Source organism: Ambystoma mexicanum, chromosome 9 (genome assembly GCF_040938575.1).
Source record: "Ambystoma mexicanum isolate Mex_15411 chromosome 9, UKY_AmexF1_1, whole genome shotgun sequence".
NCBI lineage: Eukaryota > Metazoa > Chordata > Amphibia > Caudata > Ambystomatidae > Ambystoma > Ambystoma mexicanum.
This window is the reverse complement of record NC_090931.1, coordinates 707,754,481-707,781,888: the sequence shown is the minus strand read 5'-3', so window position 1 is coordinate 707,781,888 and position 27,408 is coordinate 707,754,481. Positions and strand designations below refer to the sequence as shown.

Here is a 27,408-nt window from a genome sequence, read left to right as displayed (position 1 = left end):
AGCAGTGTTATCACAAAGACACGATTTGAATCACAAAACCATTGCCTATGCAAGTAAGGCATTTTCCCAAGTTGAAATGAAATTTAATGAATGTGAAAAGGCCCTATTAACCACTGTGTGGGCGCTACAACATCTCCACCCCATTGTTCAGGGAGAAAAGGTGATTATTGAAACAAATCATCAACCTTTGCAATTTTTAGAGAGTAAAAGAATTAGATCAGGTAATCTAGCGCAGACCAGAATCACTTCATGGACGCTGGCATTACAAGGTTTTCCTGTAGAAGTGAGATATGGACAAAATAAAAAGAACCCAATTGCTCAAGGGTTAGCTGACTTACATGACTGCGCAGCTTAACAAATACCAAATGAAATGGAAGTGGAAACTAGTTTGCAGGAATTTGAACAATCACCACACAAAGCTTTTGATGAAAAAACATGCAAGGATTTGCCAACTGTATATGTGGATGGTTGTGCTTTTCACATTGAAAATGACAGTAATAAACAATTAGTGGCAGGAATAGGAAATGTCTGGTTGAAATGTGAAGGCGTCTCCAGTATAGGGATGAGGATTGGAGATAGGAACAGTCAGGTGGCGGAATTGGCAGCCATTTATAAAGCAATTGCTACTGCAGTTGATAAAAAGTTCAGTGAAATTGTCCTGGTGACTGATTCTGACTATGCACGTAATAGCTTTTTGGAGTATTTGCCTGGTTGGAAAGCAAGAGGCATGGTTACATACAACAAAAAGCCACTTAAACATGGAAAAATGATACAAGCCTTAGACAAATTGGTGTCAGAGAATAATTTAACACTATACTGGAGAAAAATTTGTCGGCATTTAAAAACACCAGGAGAGGATAAGGAGGGAAATGATAAGGCAGACCACCTGGCTAAGATCGGGGCTGTGATGGGAGAATTGCTACCTATTGATTATTTAATGGGTGAAATACAAATTGATGCAGTGACACGTTCTAAAGCACCAAAGGAGGTATATCAACCAGTGGTACAGTGGAGTCATGACACGCCAGACCAAGATTTGATTGAGGCACAAAAGAATGATTGAATTTTGGGAATCTATTATAATCATTTAATAGATCCTGAACAAAATCCTTTAACAGAAAATGATTGTATGGGAAAAGAAGAGTTGAGGGTGCTATTAAAGAACAAAACACGAATTAGATTACAGGATGGACTCATGATTAGAGAGTCCATAACAGGACAAATACAGTGGGTGGTACCCCTTTCATTCAGAGGGCTAATGCAACACCATGCACATGATGCCATAACTGCAGGCCATAGAGGTTCACAAAAAACATTAGAAATACTAAAAGATTATGCTTACTGGCCACATATGTCCCAAGATGTGGAATTATATACTAGAGGATGTCTAGTATTTGCCCAATTTAAACCTGCTTCACCAATGCATAGAGCCCCATTAATGAAAAGAGGCCTAACTCTTCCATGGTCAGATTTGTAAATATACTATGTAGGGCCTTTAAAAAGGTCGAGCAGAGGAAACCGTTATATTTTAAGTGTGGTATGTTTGATGTCAAAGTGGATTGAATGCATTCCTGCACCAGATTGTAGTGCACAAACAGCAGCCACATTGCTGGTGAACCATGTGTTCTCAAGGTTTGGGTTGCCACAAAGAATTGAGTCAGACAGAGGAAGTCATTTCACAAGTATTCTAATGAGTAAGGTATGGCAAATACTGGGTGTGAAAAGAAAACTACATATTGCATATCGGGCCTCTTCAGGTGGAGTTGAACGAAGCAATAGGTCTGTTGTGGATATTTTAAAGAAATTTGTGGCAGAAGCAGGTTCCAGCTGGGATTTACGTTTACCGTTGGTTTTGATAGCAATCAGATCAACACCTGCCAAAGCAACAGGTGTTAGCCCCCATGAGGTCTTGACAGGTAAGAAAATGGTGTTACCACAACACCTACTATACAGAACACATGAGCAAACACTTGAGTGCATCCACAGTTCATGAATATATTGATGAACTGAGGAGGCATTTGCAACATGCATTTGCTTTTGTGCAGGGAAATCTGGAAAGAGCTGCTGACAGTGCAAAGTCTTATTATGATAAAAAGACATCAGTAAAGGAATACAGTGTAGGGGATCAGGTGTACAAGTTTCATTTTGGAAAAAGTAAACAGAAAAATTCTAAATTTCTAGCAGCCTGGCAGGGGCCATTTCGAATTATAGATAAGGTCTCTCCTGTGGTTTATAAAATTTTGAAAAATGAAGGTGAAACGGCGATAGAGCAGTTTGTCCATGTAAATCAGATCAAACCATGCCATCCCAGACACGAGATCAGGCGGCTTGAGCATGTAGAAACAGAAAGCCCTGGGGCTACTACCCACTGATGCACACAATATAACATAAAGTCCCTTGAACACAAAAAGAGAAAATAAATGGATACAATCAGGAGGCAGTGACAGAGAAGTTAAAAAGTTGATTGTTATAATGGCACACAAACACTGTAATATATGTAAAAATATATAATATAAAAGAAGTAAATAAATAAATAAATAAATATAATGAAGCTCATGGTTGGTGTGCAGAGAGAAAATGTATTAAATATTGAATGCTGTTTTATATATGCTTGTTTTTTTTTAACTTGTGTTTAATTTCAGGAAAAAAAAAAAACGAAATGTTTTTACCAAGCATGTTTTATTTTTGGAAAAAGGGTGAAGTTAGTATTGTGCAATATACTTAATCTCTTTCTTTTCTATTTTGGTTTAGAACATTAACTATTTATACCAGAGGTCACGGGAGACAATGGAGTCCTGGAGCCCACGTAGACGGATTCCGGGAAAGCCCCAAAGAGGGGTGAAGACCAAGGCTGCAAAGCGATCAGCATTGAAGATGATACCGATGATATGGTTAATGATGATGATATTTGGAGGGATCTTCAAGAATTCAGAAGCACAGGTTGTCATTGAACCTGGACCAGCATCTGGTATTGCGGTGGAAGAGGCACCAGGATTCATCATGAGTGATGGAAGGATGATTTTCCAAAATATGTACATACCATTGAATCCTGAGATTTTGATTGAAAAACATTTGAACAATACCGGAATTAAGATTGAACAGACTAAAGAGTGTCTGGAAATAAGAAAAGAGGACACTAAGCAGTAAATAAGAGATATATTAATGCAGTTGGAGAAAACATTTGTGAATTCAGCAGACATTAAGAAGAGGGGAGGAAAGAGAGGTGCGGTGATGCTCGCGATATCATTGGTAATGTCTATAATAATAGGTACCACAATATCAACAGCCAATTCTATTTCGGTAGGAACACTGAGTACTAAAGCGCAACAACTGAGTAATGACCTAGAAATAATACAAAAAACATTAGATGGGATTAGAGGGGGAATGGATGAACAAGTAAGATTCATAAATGAAACTGCAATCATTCTAAATGAACAAGCAGATGTAATGCAACGGGCGACTAAAATAATACTTAAGCATGACAGAACTTTAAATGAAATATTGAACATAATGAGTCCTGTTGATAGACTATTAACGAATTATATGAGAGAAGTTCAAACTGCAGTTTCACAATTGATTCAATGACATATCCCTTTGTATTTTGTTTCGCAGGATATTATTCGTCAAATGATAGAAAGATTGACCAGGAGGGAAATTGATATAATACAGGTAAAAAGTGCATTTGAAATGGGTAATGCAATGCCGTTATACATGGACTTGGAAAGACTAGAGATCTGATTTTTGCTATGCATCCCATATGTAGCTCCTGAACTTATTTATCAAACGAAGTGGGTACATAACGTGGGATTTTGGCAAGAGGACACATTTATTAAGATTAAGACTCTAGAGGTGGTGGCATTTCAGTCCTGGGAACCTGAAGTTTATTTACTACCAAACCTGGAAACATGTGTCAAATTTAAAGAACAAAATTATATGTGTCCAGGTAAACCGTTTGTTCCTAATGCCACAGATGCTATTTGTGGTTTGAAATCTGACCCAAGTATATCAGAAGGATGTGAAGTGATTATTAGCAATATGGGGGTGAAGAACTGGCACAGGCTAAGATGGTCAGAGGTAAATGGTTGGTCAGCACCTGTTTAAAGAACATGACGGTAGTACATTTAAACCATGGAACATACGTGGTTAAACAGGTGAAATATAATGTTTTTATTTACAGGTTCCAAAGGATACAATTGTGTCAATTGGGGAGTTAAAATTGTTTCATGTAACAAATGATGTTTGGGAAAGCCAAGTGGAAAATATCGATTTTTTTCAAAGGGATACTTTTCCAATAGATCCGGATGTGGAATATTTATTGAATCACAAAGAAAGACATGTTATAAAAATGAATTTTAGAAAAACAATATTACAATTAGTAATCTGGGGATAATAGAAGTGGAAAGATTTAATTGGGGAACCTGGGGTGAACCCTCAATAGTGGGTTTGGCTGTCCTGGTGCTAATCATGGGTGGATGATTGATTGTGCTATCAGTAAAAATGAAAATGTTACTGATTTTAGTAGCTACGTCAGGAAGAGAAAGATATCCCAATACACATGCATTTTAAAAGAAAAAATGAACAAGTTGTTTTTAGGAATTGGCTTGGATCATAGCCAAGTTTTAAAAACAAAAGAGGGATATGTAAGGATATTTGACGTGTTACAGCACAGAGTACAGCACTACTGCACAGGTAGCATTTTTTTTTGATGCAGCACTACCACATGGATGTGGTGCATTGCTTTATGTGTTGCCAGAGTAACATGGACATATAAGTAAAGACAGGCTATTCAGTCAAAAACGATTTTTACATATAAGATGCAAATCTATTTTACAGTTAAAAGCACACATGTGCACATTCAAAATGCACACTATTTTTCACCTGAAATGCCTATGTTGCAAGAGACACATTTGAAAATTAATAACTAACCTTATTAATAACTAACCTGACTAATAAAACTTCATTTAACATAACCCACTAATAAAAATGTGTCTCCACTGCAGAATTAGGCCTACTCTGAAAGTGAACATTTAAACGCACATTCATTTTTTTTCTCTGCTGCTCTGTCCACATAACTACAGGGAGCAAAGAGCTTGAAGGAACAGGAAATCAGTTTGTTACAATTGCCACTGTAGAAGTGAGCCATTGTGTAGTGAGGGAGGAGATGACATGATTGATTCTGATTGGAGCAGCGTCATAGCAAGTATCATGCTAGAGGCTGTGATTAGAACTTTGCTGGAGAAGCTTGAGGGGAGGGGGAGAACAATCGAGATCTTGCAGAGCTGGGAGAAGGAACTGTTTCCTGGCTGGGGATTCCTGCTGCAAAAGCTGAGAGTTCCAGGCAATAACCCCGGTTTGAGAACGGCAGACGCTTGTTCTCACTGGGGTTGATTTTCAAGGGAGCCAAATTCAGAAAGAGAATAGCCGGAGAAAACTCATGCTGAACAGATAAGGTAATTATACAAGCGAGTGGGAGCTATGCGAAAGTGTGCGAAACTGTTCAGTCAGTGTGTTCGAGGGAGTCTCAGTCTCTTATCAGCATATTTAATGTTACCAATTGAATATATTCTCGCAGCTCTCTGTTCATTTTATCACAAATAATGTTGTACCATTTCATTTATTTCTGTAAAAAAAGTTAAACTGTGTTTAAAAGAAATTTCTATAATACAAAAATATTTGAAAACAGATAGCTAGTGTGTATTATTTCTCTCTTTCATTTTGCATGGGGAAAGGTTTAAACGTGGGTAGATTTTTAAACAGTGCAATTGTCAGTTTAAAGCAGATGTGTGCATGATTCTGTTCATTATGGACAGTTGTGAGTGACTGTTTGTAGCATAGCCTGTTGGAGGTACATGAGTCAACGGGAAGAGAGATTCTCTGGACATAGTTCCCTACCGTATATAAGGTAGTGGAAATTACCACAAAAATACCACAATAGCCCATGATGGCACACAACACTAACACTGAAAATGTGGTATCCCTAAAATGTAGGCCTGAGGTCTCTCTAGTGATCACGAACAATCTAGATAAAAACAAGGGATGTTGGATAGTGGGTCCACAAATAAACCAACCACTATACCAACCAACCACGCAAACTACCGTGCATATCATCTAAATAGGTATGAATTCTGAAATAATGCGATGTATTATTATCATGTGTGACCCAATATGAATATAGAGAGTGATTATTGCTAAAGGTATTTTGCCGGTAAGAAAATACCGCAAAGCTCCAAATATCCACAAAATACCCAACAGAACACATGGACACACGGACACACAGTGGCAGTGGGTTGGTATTATGGTGACAGGAGGGGGCATTCAGATATATAGCAACAGTGTGGGGGACAAGAAAGCAGAGTACAACAGTCACACATGGGCACGGTGGGCACACATGGTGACGAGAGGGTTGGGTGATACATTGGCATACATAGCGACATCATGGGGACAGGATGGCAGGGAGCACAGTGACACACGGACACACAGTGACAGGGGGCTGGGTTTACAGCAATAGGGTAGGGCATAGGGACATACAACAACTTCATGGGGAACAGGAAAGCAGGGTACACAGAGACACGTGCGTGGGGGCACATGAGAGCTAGAGGGTAGGGTCATTTGATCCATTCCATCCATTCAATCCATTCATCCATTCCATCCATTGCATCGCTGCATCCATCCATTTCTTCTATTTCTTCATCAATTTATTCCATCAACCATCCATTGCATCACTGCATCAATCCATGTCTTCCTTTTCTTCTTCTGTTAATTCAATGTATCCATTCAGTCAGTGCATCCAGCCATTTCTTCCATTGCTTCATCCACTCAGTCCATCCATTTGTTGCATCCATCTGATGCCTTCCATCACTTCCATCAATTCTATCTTTTCCATTCTATCCGTCCCGTCCATCCATTCCGTCCATTCTATCCATCAATTCCATATATATACATTCCAATCATTCCATCCATTTCATCAGTCAATTCCATATACATACATTCCATTAATTCTGCATGCATCCATGCCCTCCATTCCATCCATTTAGTCCACATTCGTCCATCTCTTCCATCCTTTCCATCAATTCCATCTATTTCATCCATCGATTCTGTCCATCCATCCGTTCCATCATCAATCTTATCCATCCATTCCATCCATTGCATCCGATTATTCCATTATATCTATTTCATCCATTCTATCTATTTCATTGATTACATCTATTTCATAGATTTCATCTATTCCATCCATTTCATCCATTCTATCCATTTCATCCATTCTATCCATTCTATCCATTCCATCTATGCATCCATTCTATTCATCAATTCCATTCATCTATTCCATCTATTCCATCCATCCGTTTCATCCATTCTATCCATTTCATGCATTCCATCTATATTATCCATCCGTTTCATCCATCTATTCCATCCATTCCGTCTACTCCATCCGTTCCATCGATTCCATATTCATATATTCCATCCATTCCATCCACCCCATTCATCCATTCTATCAATTCATCCATTCTAGCAATTCATCCATTTCACCCATTCCATCAATTCTATCTATTCTATTCATGGCATCCATTCTATCCATTCCATCCATTTCATCTGTTCCATTCTTTTCATCCGTTCCATCCATTTCATCCATTCCATTCCATCCAGTCCATTCCATCCATCTATTGCATCCATCAATACCATCCAATTCCATCCACACCATCCATTCCATCCATTCTATTTATAAATTCCATATAGATGTATTCCATCCATTCCATCCATTGTTTTGATCAATTCCCTATACATACCTTTCAATCATTCCATATGCATCCATGTCGTGTAGGGCTGCCGGAGTGGAGTGGCAGTGTCAGATGGAGAAAGCCAGGTTTCAGCGATAGCAAGGTCGAGGGGGAGGAGAGCTGGAGTGAAAGCAGCCAGTGATGTTGAATACAGACTGAGCATTCCAGAGGGCAATGCTTCAGTTGATGAGGTAATGAAAAGGACAAAAGTTGGGTTTCAGAGAGGCAAATAGGTTTTTAAGAGGAGGTATGGTTAGGTCGTCATCTTTGTTGTAAGAAGGTTGAAGAGAAATGGAGTAGTTCCTCCCCCCCACCTCCCAAAGCAAATGTCCCCATGCCACTGCAACCAGTCACCCCAGCACCCCCTAACCAGCACTTGCCCTCTGGCACAGTCCTGGACTAGCCTGAATTTGGTCCATCCAGTCCATCACACTAGTTTCCCTTTCCTCTTGCAACCCCTGCCTCATGGCTCCCCTTAGTACTTGCTCAGGCCTTTGGGGACCCGCCTCCTTCACTTTCCCCACCCCCTATTTCACTTTTGTCACTGCAACATGTAAAATGCCACTTACTGTTTTTTCCTGTCCCATCCCCCTCGGTCTTGTGGCAGCTGCAAACACTTGTGTATAGAGAGGCAGCATACAAATGACGAATACATTTTAAAAACGTGCAAACCTCTGACTGCTCGCTGACACGGGTATCCTCCAAACTCCATCTGCCTGTTACCCAGGCACACATTTGATGGCATTCCTAGGACTGGGCCCTAATGTGCGGTCTTCCATGAATGTGAGGTGTTCCATTTCACACTACGGTCTACCTTCAACAAGTGCACTAGTGAACAGTCACTTGATGCTACATGGCTACACATGGCAGATGAGTTCTATGCTGGGCAGTGTGAGTGGTTTTTATTTAACACCCATTTCTCCCACCCCCTCCAACTGGGCTTCTGTAGCAAGTAGGCAGAACTTTCCCATTTCAAGATGGAAGAGAAGGCTGAATGGGTTTGTGACCATTTCTGCCAGGCAGCATTAGCACTTTCTGAATGTTGTTATAAACTGAAGCAGTTCCTTCACAATGACGATAGCTGCTCGAGAGCACGAAATCAGTCTCCAATTAAGTGATCCGTGAAGGACAGCATCCGGTATAAGCAAGTGGTACTGTATACCCTTGTGGGGCATCACCCCATTTATTTCTTAAAGAAGGGGATGTCACTGTAGCGGGTGCTTGTATCAACAGTAGAACGGACAGATGGAAGTTTGTATTCCCACGAAAGGGTTTACATGTTAGTGATAATATTTGTTCAGTATGTGATCAATTGAAGTCACATATAGTTGTGTTAATTGTACATCGCTTGCTTTTTAATGTAAAATGGTGTGCTGATACAACATGTGTAATAAATTGTTATAATCCAAAGTAAATAAAAAAGACTACTTAAATGGAAATGCACAGTGAGAGTAAATTGGGTACACAGTATGATGCAATAACAGAAATTTGTGAAATGCATAATTGATGCATACCTGTACTTACACATCACATTAACCCCCACTCTCACATTATCACAAGAATTCTGATAGGGTACAATACCTATCAAATCCAAGACAATAACGAGAATATAACTAAATAGAGCAGTTCTCATTCTCGACAATCAAATAAAACAAATGAGTTCATCTCTTCCCCTCATGTCCCCCATGGGAATGTTCATGACCTCTGCGAATTCCCAGGGGCAGCAATTCGATAAAATAATCAGTATTGATTTGCTTTCTTTCAGCTGACAAAGTGCTTCAGAAACGTGCAGTGTGCCATCTAGATGCAGGAGCCATGAACTGTAAACCCACAAAGCAAAACCAAAAAAAAAAAATAGAACCTAACAAAAGGTGGAACGTTCTTCATGTCAATCCCAGTTCAAAAACAATAGAGTGCTGTGCATTCCCCTTCTAGGAAAGCAACGGTCTCCCTTTTGTTGCATTGTAATAGAAGAGCAGCGGGTGTGTGCATAAAAGAGTTGTGGTCTGAGAGACTTCAGAGCCTCTGTCAGAAACCAGCCAACATGGGAAAGGTAAGGTGACATGTTCGCGAGCGCTTTGGAAGGTTTTTGTGGGGAGTCCTTGTATGTCGGTGACTTTGGCATCTGAATCAGAGTGCCGAGCACCGTAATTGGGTGACAAACTCATCTCCTGCTGCATTTCTTTGCCACCACCCGCCTCTCTGGCACTCCTACCCTCACCCGCCTCTCTGGCACTCCTACCCTCACCCGCCTCTCTGGCACTCCTACCCTCACACGCCTCTCTGGCACTCCTACCCTCACCCGCCTCTCTGGCACTCCTACCCTCACCCGCCTCTCTGGCACTCCTACCCTCACATGCCTCTCTGGCACTCCTACCCTCACCCGCCTCTCTGGCACTCCTACCCTCACAGCAGGGCCGGGGTGCCATGATGATGGAAAGGGGGGTGGGGAGGTTTATGCACCTCATTCCTCTACCACTGCTGCCAGACAGAAGTGGAACAGTGATGTAGAAACACTTTGGGCCTAATTCACAGAAGCGTTTTATAATGGCTGAACCCCATTGGAAAACTTTCTGTGAATCACGGCCTTTATTTTCCTGGGACGCGGTTTATAGGTGGCAGAGATTGGTTTCTGATGACAATACTTGCAATCTGATGAAAATATTTGACATTTGATCTTAGTACGTGGGCATTTAATAGCAATACATGAAATATAATGGGGTTGGGTCCCTTTACACAGAGTGGAGAGGGAAATGAACGTTTGTATTCTCTGTTCCTGCTCATTTTCCTGCCGTTCTGAGGTGTAGGGGGTCAGCAAAGCGGGTACAGCATCCCTGCTTCGGTTTCCTCCTCCATCTCAGGAGAGCACTTCATTAAACGCTGGCGAGGTGTTTTCATGCAGACATAAAACTAATGGATTTCAATGAAATATGCCTCACATTAGCACCTGCTAGGAAGCAGGTAGAAACCATTGGAATCCATTTGAAAACACTAGCCTGTGAAGCGTACCTGCAGTCAGTGTTTTAAATCTCTCTAAGCGGAGAATAAAACCGAAGAGTAAATGCCCTTTCACCTCGTAACGCTTCCGTTTTCCCTTCCGCCTTGTTGTGAAAATTTGATGAAACACGTAAGTGCAAGCGTAGGTGGTCCTGTAGGAGTGTTTAGCGTGTTTTGGGAGCACAGAGTACAGCACCACTGCACAGGATCAATGTATAGCATGTTTTTTTTTGAAGTGCAGCGCCACTGCATGGGTTTGGTGCATTGATATAATGTGGTACAGCAAGACATGTGTTATTGAGCATTTTTATGCGGCACCACTGCATGGGTTTGGTGCATTGCTATGATGCAGTTGTTTCAAGCTATGTGTTGCCAGTGTAACATGGACATTTAAGTAAGGGCAGGTTATTCAGTCAAAAACGATTTTTACATATAAAATGCAAATACATTTTTCACAGTTAAAAGCACACATCTGTACCTTCAAAATGCACACCATTTCTCACCTGAAATGCCTATGTTGCAAGAGACACATTTGGTAATTAACAAACTAATCTCACTAACAAGACTAATAATTATAACTCATTAATAAAAGAATGTGTTTTCACTGCAAAAAGAGGCAGACTCTGAAAATCAGTTTCAAACACACATTCGTTTTTTTTTTTTGTACTCTGTGCTCCCAAAACAAGCTAAACACTCCTACAGTCCCCTGCATGCAATATCTTTTTTTTTTTTTTTTTAAATGTCCCTCCTATGTGTTTACATGGGAATATGATGACAAAACTGCAAAGTCAAAAGGTCAACTTTGCGAATGCTTGTTTATGTACGTTTTTGGGTGGGAGAGACACAGGGTTTGTCGATGAGGATGTTAGGGAGAATTCTCGTCTAAGGCTAATTTCCCTTACCCCCGCAGCTTTGTTGGATTTGAAGGGATTATTTTTTTCTCCTGCTAAGCGTGAGACTCTTTTTTCCCACTCTTAGACAGATTGCTGATGTGTGTTTTAGGCTATTTTGTGTGGTTATGATCTATGGGATTGTTCTCATCCTCATAGATGTGCACTGACACATTGGTGTCTTAGAGACCCCCAAACATAGACTCCATACCCTGGGACTGACTACTGTCTCCCAAGGCAGGTAAAGTTACCATTGACTTTACTAGTCAATAGTTATTAACAAAAGCAGTACAAACCATCTTACTATGGAAGTACTGGGAAGGGTTAATAGTTTTTCCCTGGTGTTCATTCTCGAGGGGGTACCGTCCAGTCCCTCTCACCAAAGTTTCTGGCTGGTGGCAGTGGTTACTACCATAAATATTCGACCGCAAATATTTTTCTTTGGGATTTTCCCATTGTTTGAGGCTACCACTTTTACTGACAGCCTCTAATATACCGCTGGTTTATTTTAATATTAACTTTACTCCGGCAGGTTTTTATTGCCAGATCTTTGATAATATTTCTTTCTCGTGTCTTTCTCTGAAATCCTAACCCAGGTCGGGGATCCTTTGTTCGTCCTTTTGGCGGGCTTCTGCACAGAAGCCCTCCTCTCGGCGCCACTGAGTCTGGGGTAGACAGGATGTGTGGGAGGGGGAATAGGCACCCTGGACAGGGTTACTTAGGCAACCCAAGTCGCACTCTGCCCTTATAGGTCGGGGGTTATCCCGCCAGGACAGCCACCCCACTGAGTGAGTGACAGCTAGGCTGTATGAATGGGGGTTTTTCTGCATAAAAGCTGGGTCCTGAGGACTGGAGGACAAGACGTCGCCACTGGAACTAAGAAGCCCGAAGAGGAGAGAAGCCAAAGACATCTGCAATGACTGGACCACCGGTGAAGCCCTGCTGCAGATCCTTTTTCCACTTTTCTCCAACGACTTGAGAAGATCTTCACCTGCAAGAGTCTTCTTCCCTTGAGCTGGTGGGGCCAACCAGTTCTCCCATCGCCTTCCAGGACCTGCCTTGGTCGAATCGCCAGTACCAAGAACTAGGAGACCGGATAGCCAGGCACCCGTCCACCATGACCGCGATTTAAAGGAGCATACCTTTTTATTTTCGTTTTGGCAGCACAGCGGCTGGTTTCATCCCTGTGCAGTAACTCGAACCTTACTCCACTATGAGAGTCTCTCTTCCTCTGCTGGATCTCTCAAACTGCAGGAACTGCCAGGAGCTACCGCCACCGCAGGAGCCTCTTCCACTTTCAAGGGACATTTTTCCGCCAGGCCTCCCGTTTCGTTGGGTACTGCTAAAGGTGTTTTAAATCCTTTAATTACCTTCTGGTTTGGCCGCCCCTATTATCTAACATTGTCTTTTTAGCTGCTGCACCCTCCTTTCAACCGTTAAACAAAGACTTGACTGCAGAACTAGAACAGTTTGAACCTAGGCACTTTGCCTTGTACCACTGACTCTGACACAGGCCTATTGACTCTGGATAATTCTGTTACAACTGCCTTCTCTAGATTGCTTCTCATCAAGAAATGCGTTGGTGCATCTAAAACTCTTATAACCACCTTTCCTTCCTCTTTCTATATTGTTGAAGTGCCATTTTGCTCGGTTTTCACCTGAGTATGGTTGATGCTAAAGTACTGCCTTGCCTAACTTGTTCACAATCCGATTGAGAAGTGTTGCTGGTGTGTTTAGGAGTCTAACCCTGTATAACTTGACCTTTCCCTCCCTCTGAAGAAATTGTTAGAGTGCCATTTATGCTTGGTTTACACTGAGCCGTTTTGCTCAGTTTTCACTCTTACTCAAACTTGTCTACAATTTAATTAGGGAGTTTTGTATACTTTTCTGTTTTAACTTGCTTTAATAATAGTGAGTTGTGTGTTGAAATAAGAGTGTGTAAAATAAATCTATATATTATTTTTGATACAAAGCTTTGGTCAGTGTTTCCTTATTCCATAGTACTGTAGTTCTATTGTGCAAACCCTTAATACTGCTCATCTCCCTCTTGAGATAAGTCTGACTGCTCAGCCACAGCTACCAACTAAATCTGTGTGGTACAGACTGATACCAAAGGGGATTTATTGCATATACCTGTAGTCCTAATCTTCTGTAGTGCTCCCGAAGGGAACTGCATAGGATTCTGCCTAAAAGAGGATAGTAGACATCATGCGTAGTTTATTAAATCATGGTTCACCCTATGTCTTTACTCACTCAGTGCACTACTGTATCACTGGGGTTGATTACTAACTGTTTCATTGGATTGGACATGTGGAGCCATGTTGGCACACTTGGCTTGAGACTATACTAATTAGTAAACTCAGGTGAATCGCATTTCTTGTTGAAGGGACAAACCAGACCTGTGAAAACAGTTAAATGAATGTATTTTGGTCGACAAACACATGATCACACCTAAGCAATTGAATCTCTGTAAGCCATTGGCTGATAAGCAGAGTAGTGGTATGCGACTATTTACAAATGTAAACTATGAAGGCACATTTTCCTCACTAGACAAGAAAATAGATGTCCTCAGAAAGGAAAACCACAGTGGGCCATATTCTCAAAAAGCAGAGCAAATGAAAGGAGCGCAGTGATTGTGCTTGTTTCATTTGAGCTGCTTAGAGAAATGCCCAAGTCACCTAATTCAGAAAGGTGATCAGAGCATTTCATGAGGGGATGGACAGTGGCCAAAGATGCACTGTCTAGCCCCCTTGAAAACGAAGGCCCTGATTACAAGTATGGCAGAGCGGTAAAAAATGTACAGTAACAGAATTACTACACTTTTACCACTCCGCCATTTGGCCTTGGAGTGGAGGATTTAAATCCTCCAACTTGCTGTTGAAAAATCTGCAAAATTGGCTCAATTACGACCTCTTCAAAAATGGGGACTAACTCTGCCTACCACCATTTGCAATCTGGCAGACCATGCGGTGGTAATGGTAATTCCATTTGGTAATATTCTGGCAAATTTACCATCAGAATACTGCCAAACTCTTAATGAGGGCCATAGCGTTGGAAGCGCTCTCCCAACACTAATTTATGACAGGCTCCCAGCAACCACGTGGTTTCTGGACGTGCATATCACATAGATGGGCTAGCGCATCTCCTCACTTGCAATAAAAAAGGTTTGAAAATCTAGCCCAAAGAGAAAAACACATATGAGCCACTTTAAGGCAAGATAGGATCCATCCACGAATATGGTTTGTTTGCATAGGGAGATTCCCAGAACATCTAATGCAGCCCATAGAGTTTTAAGCAATTCGCTAACTGTGTAAACGTCCCGCTCCACAGATCATCTTCTACGAGGACAAGAACTTCGGCGGCCGCTCCTATGAGTGCTTCTCTGACTCCGCGGACCTGCACTCCTACTTCAACCGCTGCAACTCAGAGTGGAAAGCGGAAACTGGATGCTCTATGAACACCCCAACTACAGGGGGCACCAGTTCTACCTGAGGAGGGGGGGGAGTACCCCGAATACCAGCAGTGGATGGGCTACAACGACTCCATCCGCTCCTGCCGCATGATCCCAGAGGTAGGTCCTGCATTTTTAGAGCATTGAGATGATGGGTTTGCTGTAATTTTCATTTTCCAAGGTCACTTTTTGGAAATATTTTGCATCAGAAAAATATTGTGTTTAGATAGGTGCTTACCGTAAGGCAACATTCTGCGTTCATGCTTGTAAGGAGCTGTTACACTCATAATATATTATCCAGGGATGTCATTTAGGGGCCGCCAGAGGTCGCAACTGCGTCCTCTGAGGTCTCCCTTGCGACCTCTGTTGTCTTCCTTGCGACCTCTAAAAAAAAAAAAACGACACTTTTTTTGGTAATGTAAGCTTCTGGGATTTGGCCAGCACCATATGGCTCTTTACTTCAGGAGTGGCTTGCTTTCTTGTCCAGGCCCCTTAAAAATAATAAGAAAAATAAGAACAGGAGTGCCACAAGACTAACACTTTCTGCACTGACCCTAAATAAAAAAGGATAGGAATACCAAATAATGTGTCTTTCTGGAATTCTATACAATATTTGTTAGACTCATTAAAGGTTTATTTCAGGCACACTTCAGAGGGTGAGTCACTGATTTAGTCTGTTCTTAATTGCCTCAAATCAGCCTTTCATCCTTCTATCGTCGATACATGAGTACCAACGCAGGATGGGTGATATTGGGTGTATATTTTTTCTATATCAAGCGCTTAAGCGTAAGTGCTTTATAATAGCACATCATTATCATTTGGTCATGGACGTCTTCTTACATTCACAGTAATTTGGTAATATGGGCCTATACACACTGATCTTAACGATACGTATGGCGATCCATTCTTGTATGCAATGTACATCACATAGTGATATCATAACCATATTTTTCGTAGTGTACAACGCTATGTGATGCCACATCCGGTTTTGTCAACGGGTAAAACGCTGTGTTCCATCACTTCCCGCGATATCACTTCGGGGTGGGGTCAAATGACATCACCTACTGTGATGTCATCAGAGGGTCAATGGTCGTGTGATGTCACGTCCGCTACCCCTGGCATTTTGGTGAAATGACGTCCCTGATATTCTCGTCTCCAAACCATTTGCCATTGTGAACATGTTTTATAATCCAGGAGGTATTTTCTGAAAGAAATAAGAAATGACATCTATAATAAGAAAAAAACACATTAAGAGAATTAGATGAAAGCTGGTGCAGTACCCTTCATAAGTAAGGTTTCAGAAAAGCGATTAGTACGAAAATCCAAGCTGCTGCCATCATTTCTTGACCACTCGCTCTAATACTTCCATAATGCTAACTCATCATACATCTTCTTCAAAACATGTCTTTTACTAGTTAAGGATGAGTTCTTTTTTGCAATGTTAAAGCTAGCTACATAGGCCCTTTTGCATACATTTGGATTCTATCTGACCCCCATGGATAAATGAGTTTAAGAAAAGTAAGACTGCACATCTAAGACACTTATTTTTCTGAAGTAAAATGTGACATTCCATACAATGTGCTTACTTTGCATTTCTGGAAAATATAATTTTCTACAGAATTATTTAATGGATTACACTATTATTTCTCATTTGAAATAACCAATAAACAATTCATGGTATGACAATATAATGCAATTTTCATTGATATGTAAATCCCCAATATCTTGCATTAGAAACTACACATATGATTCACTCTTCCATATTTCTCTTTCCTTCCATTTTCCCAGTATCGCGGCACCTTCATGATCCGGCTGTATGAGAGAAGTGACTTTGGGGGTCAGATGATGGACTTCACTGATGACTCTCCCAATGTTTATGACAGGTTCCACTTCAATGGCATCCACTCCTGCAATGTGCAGGACGGCCACTGGATCTTATATGAGGAGCCCAACTACAGAGGACGCCAGTACTACCTGAGACCCGGCGAGTACAGAAGATACAGTGACTGGGGAGCCATGAGCCCCAGGATTGGATCTTTCCAGCGAATGGGATTTTTCTAAAACAATGCAAATTCAAATTCGTTTGAATTTCATTGGAATATCTCAGTAAAACATAGATAAAATATACTGATTTGAAAATGTCATTGTGTCTTCTTCCCACATTACTCAAGATACTGAAAATCATTCCATTTGTCAAACTCATCTCGGAGCCTTGAGCAGGTGAAAGGTTAAAATCTTTGAAACTTAGAGCCATTAAAGGTTTTAATAGACACAGACTTTTTTTCTCACACTGGAATGAAGGCTGTTGGACCCACTTGGGAAAGTTTTCTCTTGAGATATCTACTTCACCACTATAATTTGAGGACTACACATCTTGGGATTCTGCTCTCCCGTCACACTAATATTCTAGTGAAATTCAATATTCAATGTTCAATTCTTCATAGCAGCCTCCACGTTGTACAGAATAAGAAGTAGTTAATACAGGAGTTTAATTTTGAAGCATTTTATTAGAAAAGTAAGAGCTGACATGCTCCTATCATAAAGCCTCAACCACATCACATTCAATGGCCTAGAAAGAGAAAACGGATTATTTTATATAAATATTATAAAATTCTATCAGGGAATTTCTAAATAAGTATTTGCAAGTATAGTTGGCATCAGCATGTGGCATAAGGGGACTGAAGACTGTTCACAGAAACAGCCATTGGAGCCCATTCCAAATCAGTACATTGCTGGGGGCAGAATCAATCCGTGCACAGCTCAGAAATAGGGCTCAATGGGAATGGGGATGATGCTAACAACGGGCCCGTTAGTAAATTGGACCCATTTGCAATATTAGCAGAGGGGCATAATGCTGCACGTTCATTCAAATATGCCTCTACAGCCACCTTTATAGTTGACATCTGTTCTTGTAATTCAAACTGACTAATAGATTGCCTCCCCATTGGACATCCTACAATAGATTGACCATGTTTAGTATTCAAGGCAATATTCATCGGAATTTGTGAAGGATGAGAAGAGGCGGAGTTAGATGGCAAATTCCTATTATCTGATTCATTAATTAAATCAATAATTTCTGACAGAGGAGCATGTTCAGTTGGTGCGTGGGGTGTCATTGGATTCACAACGGGCACTGAGCCCACACCAATGGAGACAGTGGATTTAGAGATGGGAGGTACTGGGATATTGTTTGGGACATCGAACATGCAAACTGGTGATGAGGTTTGCAAGACCACCTGACGTTGACTATTCATCACATCCTTCTTTTTAGGTCTAATTTTGGATTTTGCCTTTGTTAAGCGAGCGCTGCGGACTTTGGCTATTTTCTGCAAGTCAACAAGTGAAACAAAAGGCTGTCTGGTAATACCCGTATTTTTTTTGCTATTTGCTTTGGACTCCTGTCGAGATTGATCCAAGAGTCATTTATAGACACACAGTCAGGGGCAGGAGATGTTACAGGGCGAATGATATTTTCGAAATAGGGTAACGCCGAATTAGGGACGGCAGGCTTTTTAGGTTCTTGTGTAATAATCATAGGCTGATCAGGACCTACAGCCATGTCAACCTTGCTACTACACTTTGGGAGCGATTGGATAGTATCTGACAAGCTTGCGATTCCTTCAGCCAGCTGCTGTATTTGAAAAGCTTGAGATGACGTTTTTTGATCAAGAGATTCAAACAGTTTATACAAACTGGCTAGTGTAGTAGTTATGGCTGCTAATGTGATCTCAATTAGAGCCAAATTTTCTGTTGGGTTTGCAGAAGTATTAATTGGTAGACAACGTCTGTGCGTGGTAAGCCTGAGCAACCTGTCACCGGCATCGGCAGGGACCCGCTGTGACCGGCCTCACTCTTGCCTGTATCAACGTTGACACGCGGCAGCAGTGCCAGTGACACCGGCATGCCGCAGTCAAGTGCACATTAAGAGGTGCACGGACATGCTCTCACTGGCATGGACATGCCAGTAATAACGGATACAACAACGCCGTTAAGACACGGGGCAGGCGTTAACAGGAATCTGGTGTGCAGAAACCTGCCACAGGTGGCCACAATCAGCACAGGTGGATGCAATGGAGTCAGGCACAGCACAAAAGGAGCACACCCACACCCCAGACCCCTCCCAAAGCCAAAATGCTACCATTAGCACCAGCTTTACTGGAGCAGGAGTACATGCATGAACAGCTACTCTATGAGGAGGCAGTGACCCAGATCATGCAGCGTATGCGCAGGAGGAGAAGCAGGGTGAGAATGGGCCGGCACATACCCAATGTGCAGGCAGTTGTACTCCGCAGGCAACCACCAATCCCCCGCCTAAGGGCCGGCCCATTCAACCGGACCCCTGCCCACATCCACACCCTGTACCGGCTGTACCCCCCCTGCTGAAGGTAGTGTGTGTGCTACACTTACTGGCCACAGGCACTTATAAGCACACAGTGGGGCATCTGCATGGAATATAACAACCCTGCATCTCCTGTGTGCTCACCCAGCTCCTACAAGCACTCCTGAACCATGCACGCAACCACATAAGCATGCTACGGACTGCAGAGGAGGTGAATGCCACCAAAGTTGCATTTCATGCAATCGCAGGCATGCCCAATGTCATAGGCGCGCTCGACTGCACACATGTTGAGCTGGTTGTACGGCATGCTGTGGAGGTAGTGTACCACAACAGGAAGCTGTACCATTCCCTGAATGTACAGATGGTGTGCGATGCACGCAAGATAATCACCCATTGCTGTGGAAGACTCCCTGGCACCACACATGACTCCATGGTGCTGTGGAACTCCACTCTGCCCCGCTACATGGCACGTCCTGCTGGTCCTTGTACATGGCTGTTGGGTGAGTCTAACCACAGGGGCATGAGGGGTGTTGAATGGGGGTGCACTTTACTGAATAGGAAGCCTGTCTGCTAGGTGGGCCATGAGGGGTGTTGAATGGGGGGGGCACTTAACTGCATAGACAACCTGTCTGCTGGGTGGGCCATGAGGTGTGTTGAATGGGGGGGCACTTAACTGCATAGGCAATCTGTCTGCTGGGTGGGCCATGAGGGGCGTGGGAACATGGCATAGTATAGCATCAATGAGGGGCACAAGTGCACACTGCATGCATGAATGCATCGTGACTCCTGGCAAAACCCATTAACATAACCAGGAATGCAATGAAGTGCAGAGAGAGTGGGTAGGCCAATAGAATGCTCAGTCAGATGTGGTAATGGACCAAGCAACCTCAGCATACCCAACATACACACCATGAACCCTCACACATTGATCAGTTGAGGACCACACACAGTCACGTACCCAGAGCCATGATATCTGTAAATTCCAAGATTCTGCAGCACAGCTGATGCATGCAGATATGCAATGCCTTCACAGCCGTGTCTACAATGAAAAACAGACCTGGACATCACACCAGCACATGTATCAGGCAAACCAGAACACCTGTACCACATGTACCATAATGCACCACCCTGAAATGTCAATGCATGAAATGGGAAGCCTGGAAATTAAATCACAAGTCAGGATGCACTGCCAGGAAGAAAACCATCAGACACACACACAATATCAGGGTCTGCACTGAGTCCACTAGTGTACCGCAGATCAGTATGCCAGTCCTGTTGCCTTAAGAGACACCCACAAGTACAACGGTTTGAATATAGAAACACAGAAAAACACCATTATTCACAACACCCAGATATGGCAGTGAGGTGTGGGACACATCCAATGTAGCATCATTCCAACATGTTGGCACCCACCCAGACGTATTACAGTACTGTGTACCTTCACCCATGCCACATACTACCTATGGACACCTGACCTAGTCACTTCGGGGTATGTGTCGATGCATATGTACATGGATACCTGTGTATGTGTAATGCATAATGTGGAAAGCCCTGTATCACGACGATGACAGCAGGCAAATGTGTGAGTAGACACTGTATATGTACACTCCTTTTCCATTGGCAACACACTCCTGAAAGGTGAGACCACAGTGGTCTGTAGGACATGATTTGTGGTTGTGCAGGTTCCCATTCAATGGGCCATGTGGCAGCAAATGCACTTATCCCACCGCCTACAAGGATCTGCCATACGTGCACTTCCCGGGCAACAGAGAATGTGAATTGCCATGTACTGTCATGTCATCCTGTCTTTCTATGTTCTTTCAGTGAACAACACTGTACAGCCTGTGGTAACATGGAATTACCAAAATCATCACATATACCCTTTCTCTTGCTCACATGCAGGTGATGCTGGGTATCCCCTGATGGGCCGGCTCTTGTCCCCCATCAGGCAACCATGCAACCGACATGAGGAGGACTACAAACGCACATGCATGCACTCGCATGACCATTGAACAGACATTTTGCCTGTTTCAGGGCCGGTTCCGCTGCCTCAGCAGGTTTGGGGGAGCACTCATCTACGGTCCCGAGAAGGTGGGGAATAATTTTTGATGGTATGTGCGATGCTGCACAGCATCCGGCGTAAAGTCCTTCTCCACCCTGACATGGACATGATGCCACCTGAGGATGAGGATGATGGAGATGCTGGGATTCCTCAGCAACACCATGCCATGATGGACATGCCACACGGCAAGCATTAATTGACAATTACTTCTGATGGAATGTGGAAGACATGGAACTGGGCGTGGGTCACACTGGGTGCTGGACACTGTGCATGATCAAATTATTACACACTCAAGAATCAATGTCCAGGCATATGATTTTTTGCTACACCAGGTGTATTTCAAGTTGAAGAACTATTTACAGATGATATTTGTTGAACCATAGACATCTATCCTCCTGAACTTAGACCACACTTCCTCCGCCACTACCCCCCCACACAATGCCCCAACATCCCCTCCCCCACTAACCCCACACACAATGCCCCAACACCCCCTCCTTTCTATTCTCAAAATGGTTCTTAATCACAGGGAGGGATCAAACAGCCTTCTTGCTCTGTGAGCATATAATTTCTATATACAAGAAGAAAGTCTTATATTCTATTCGGTGTCACCTAACACTCTTCCCACATCAAGTGGAATCAATTATCACAAATTTTATTAGTTAAGAATCAATACATTTCATAAAACAATCATAAAATGATCATAGTACATAAAACACATACAATATGTTAAAACAAAACAAGTAGAAACACCATGGGTGAGTAATGTTGCAATAATTTCTCGAGGATCACAAATGCGTGTACATATCACACTCTGATTTCTATGCCTCACTACTATCAGCCTATTTTCTGTTAGTGTATTACAAACAACCCCCTCCCCCATGACCCCTACATCCCCTTCCCAATGACTACATCCACACATACAGTGGTTACATGACCTATTTGTGGCCCCTTATTGGTGGATGTGGTTGAGGCCCCTGCGGCCGATTCAGTCTCTGTGAGCGACGCACAAGGCTTCCTTGGGTGGAGCTGCTTGGTGTTGCACTAGCTGATGGCCCAAGTGGTGTTATGATGTGCCGTTGCTCGGCAATTGCGGTCACATGCATGTTTATCAAGTCTGCCATTGATGACATCACCTCGTTCCCCTCACGCACTAGCCTTGCCAGCTGGTATACACCCTTGGTTTCCCTGCCAAGCATACGCGCAGTGTTGCGAGAGGTGTCCTGCATGAGGTATCGGCCTACCAGGGCATACAGAGCCTCTTGCTGCTCCTCTGTTCGACTGAGGCGGCCCTCAATGTCCCTGATGTGATGCAGTCTGGGCAATGGCAATGGTGGTGGGCTGGGAGAGACTGTGGGTGAGAACACAGGAGCTTCTTCATCCTGTGCCTCATCACCACTCTATGTGCCTGCCCCAGTGGCCTCAACGGTGCTGTGTGGTCCTGTGTCATCCATTGCACTTTCTGGGTGGGGCGCCTGGCTGGGTGGGGAGGATTCCAGATGTTCGGGCATGCTCTGGACAGGGGATTGTGGGTCTTCTGGCAGGCTCATGACTGGGGATTGTGGTTCTTCTGGCAGGCTCATGGCTGGGCAATGTGGATCGTCCAGGTGATGTGCTGCCTTGGCCACTGGTGGTGTTGGTTTGCGGGGTTGCTTGGTTGCGGTTGCTGTGGACATGTGGTGCTGCTGGCCAGCAGGTGTATGGTGGTGGCGGGGGGGGGGATGAGCGGTAGATGTGGAGGCACGCTCTGGTCTTGCGGGACTGGTGGCTGGCTCCTGGCTTGTGGTGGTAGATTTGGTACGCTGGCCATGTGCTGCAGTGAAGGTGGGTGTTGTGGCTAGCTCGCCCTCACGTTCAGATGATGTACCTGTGGGGGACAGTGAAGCAAGGCATTATTGATGTGTGAGAATCCATGTGACATTCATCAAAGCTAGTACATTCATAGTCATGTGCATTGTCATGGTCACTGTGTAGGACATGGCATGGTGCACACATAATTGTGTGGGGGATGCAGTGTGGGGACATATTTGCAGTGTGGACATGGATGGCACAGTCTCTTTTGCCTGGGGTACTGATGTGTAGTGGCTTGGGTGTTGTGGCCATGCGCCCGTGGCTCTGTTACATGTACAGTTTGATTGTGACAAGGATGTGGTCAACTTGTGTACATTGGTGCATTGTTGTTGAGTCTGCGGGAAGGGACATGGTGGCAGTGACAGGTGGGTAACTGGTGTCAATGATGTGTGCATCTTGCCAGGAGGTGGATTGGATCATGTGGTGGCACAGCGCTGACGGCAGCTGGTGGACAGTGATGTATGTCTGTGCATGCTGATGGTACTTGTGTGTGCATTACAGGGGATATGTGGGGTGTGTCAGTGGGGTTTGTTGCCTGTGTTCCTGGAAGGTACACACTTGTGTGCTATGAGGCTGTCGGTGTGGCAAGACAGCAGGGTTCTGGTGGCACTGACTTGCCATTGGGACTTCAACATTGGCATTGGGGAGACATATGTGTGATTTGGTATTTAAGTCATGTGCACTCACCGGCATCTCCTGATGACGCTGCTCCCATCTCCGCATCTCCGATCCCCTCGATGCTTTCCATGTGTATGACCGAGCTACACGTTTCCGCCCATGGCTGGAGTTTTATTGGGGATAGCGCATCACCTCCTGTGGCCTACCCCTGGCTGCGCTCAGCTGAAAGGAGGTTTCAGACCCAGAGACGCAAGTAGTCCCACCTCTTGCGGCAGTCTTTCACAGTCGGGGGTGTTGTCTCCACCTCAGACACTTTGGTGGCCACTTCCACCCATATCGCCTTCTTCCGAATCTGTGCTGGGCGGCTCAGATCTCCTCCGAACACAACATCTGCATGCTCTACTAGAGTGTCGGCAAGCATGTTGAGCTCTGCCTCGCTAAAGCGTGGTTTGCGCCGACGAACAGTCCCTCGTGTTGCTGACATGATCCTCAGTCTAGCTGTGCACTTAGGTTTTCAGTTGCACTCCTGTTGGACGAGGATTGCAATGGATTCTGATTTTAAAGATGGTGCCAGTGGATTTCCCGTTCTGGCATGATGACGTTGCTTCCAGTGCCAGTATTACTGATACCGGCGATTACGGGCTCATTGGTGCCAGAGTCGGTGTCTGCATCGAGGATGCCGCTATCGGGAGCTCAGGGGCGTTACCAGCATGCTGGTACTACCGTTATCGGCATGCAGGTATGAGCATGCACGCTGACTCGGAATCTATCGTAGATTCTGGCAGCAGTGCTACACGGACACAGTAGCACCGGCATGACGGTAATTGTCATTTTTTACTGGCAACCTTGTAATGAGGTCCAAGGACTGGAGTAATCAGCTAACTCAGCCTCCAAAGTGTTTGGAACGGTGGGATCTTCACTGTTGGGGGCATGGACACACAAGTCAAAAAATGCCTAAATCAAGATATGTCAGAACCCATCTACCTTGGGTTCTAATGTACATGAGAAGTACACAGCCTGGACCACTGTAACAGCCTCTTCCTCAACCTTCCTAACTCCTCCCTTCGCCCTCTTCAACTAATACAGAATAGGACTGTAAGACTTATTCTTGGCCTCAAGCCCAGGGACCGCATCTCTCCAGCCCTAAAAGCTCTCCACTTGCTCCTGGTTGCTGTGAGGATCAAGTTCAAAATCCTCTGCACCATCACAAGGATTTCTGGGGCCTGGGACCACTCTACATCGAATACTCTCTCCCTAAATACCTCCCTGTTAGAGCCCATCGTGCTTCTAGCTCAACTCTCTGAAGATCAGACGCTACTCCAAGCAGAGGGTGGGGATTAGATCTCTCTCCTCTGCAGGTGCCTCCCTCTGGAATGGCCTCCCTGCCCCTCTCAGACTTGAGCCGGATCTCATTAATTTCTAGTAGCTTCTCAGGACCCTCCTTTTCTCCTCCACCTTCCCTCTCCCAATCCCCTGCTAATTTCCCCCACTTCCTCTTGATTGGCTGCCTGGTTCCTTCCAATTCTTACAGGGCAACAGGCTCTCCCCTACCAGTCAACCCCTGCACTTGGGCTCCTCTGACCTCCCTACCCACCCTGCACTTGCCCTTCTTGGCTCCCTCCCCCTGCACTAGCCTGGCTGGGACTGCACCCCTATCCCTTCCAGCCGGCTCCTCGCTCCTCGTCCTTTCTGCCCCTGCACTCTCTCCTCCCAGGGCTCTGACCACCTGGCCTCCCCGGGCACTCACTTATCCCTTCAGCACTTCCCCCGTCCCCTCTCTCTTGCACTTCTTTTAATGCACTTGCACAATCCGAATGTTGCAAGGCCTAGTAGGACCATTCTGTTTTGACATCCCTGCCCCCCTTGTCTTGTTGCACCTTGAAACACATTGTGTATAGGCGAATTATAAAAAAAAGAATAAATAAATAAGCAGAGCCACCCCTCTTGAGTAGAAAGTACCAATAACCTTGCCCTTGAATTATCAGTAAATGCTGTGTATAGGTGTAATATAATATAGTGGGTATACAATGACTCATATGTATGCAGGTAATAGCACAATGAATTGAGCTAAAGTGATGTCACACCAAATCCCACTTGCCTTTGGAATTTAAACAATTATCGTTCCAGCTAACAAGCTGCAGGCACGGTAAGCCATGACCAGAGAGACCACCCTTTGTATGAATTCTCATTAGGTAGAATAGCAGATTTTCTTATACGTGTGATAATATCAGTTATATTGCCTATGCAATTAGAAATAAATGTACCACGTTCAGATCTCACCAAAGCACACATGCCTCCCTTTGGAGCCAGGGTTTTGTCCAAGGCCATGCAGTTCGGCAATATCATAGTGTGCAAAGCCACATGTTCATAGGTTATCAGTGACTCATAATTTAATATGTCGTTAGCTACTTACTCCAACAATATAGACAACATGAGCATTTTATCCAAATTCAGTTTCATGTCTACTTAAAGTATAAGATATTCCATGCCTTCGACACATTTCTCACAACCTGATGTTCTTCTAGTTCATATTGCACCTACCATCCCAATTCATAGGAAGCTAGCTGTTAGCTTAGTGTTAGGATATGAAAGATGACTCTGACACCTGAGGTAGGGAAGTGAACTTCTTTACTAAGTTTCAGATTGACAAGATGATACAACAGGATAAGTTCAGGCTAAGTAAGAAGAAAAGTACAGAAAGACATCCTCCGGCCTCAACTCTCACAGGCTGTCTCACTCCAACTGATATTCATAGAACTTCAAGGGGCACTCACACCCCAACATTTCACAGCTAACATTCCACCAAGCATTCCATCAAGCCAGCACTCATGCAGGACCAGGGCAAGGGAGACACAACATACAACATCTCCCACCTTAACAAAACCAAGGAACAAGGTACGGAATGAGCACACAGGAAACACTGTCTGGTAATAATAATAATAATAATAATAATAATAATAATAATAATAATAATAATAATAATAATAATAATAATAATAGTAATGCAACCAAAGCGTGACGCCAATAAACACTCTGGTCACAAGCAACCTACAAACTCCCACTATCACTCACTCCATTCCTAACAACAAGGAACAAGGCTCCCACCAACACCATCCCATCAAAAGCCTGCAACGAAGCTAGGAAACCCCACAAGTACACTCAGAGTCTTGTTGAGGGACCACAACAGACACTCTGAATAAAGGAACCAGCCCAACCACAACAACTCACCTCAAAACCACAAACCTCCAACAGAACCATCTCACATCACACCACCAACAACTACAATGCACTGAACTCCAGTGCACCCCGCAACTACAGCAACACCAATGCAATCCTAAACAAAATACTAGAGCACAGGGCACAGGCACCTACTCCAACATGCGGAGAAGATCACCCCCTAAAAGTACAGGTGTCCAACTCCCCATGAG

General features: G+C 43.7%; 1 pseudogene; it reads left to right on the top strand.

The window, feature by feature from the left end:
• Positions 1–9,819: 9,819 nt before the first annotated feature.
• On the top strand, positions 9,820–17,174 carry LOC138487379 (gamma-crystallin-1-like; annotated as a pseudogene).
• The last annotated feature ends 10,234 nt before the right edge of the window (positions 17,175–27,408 follow it).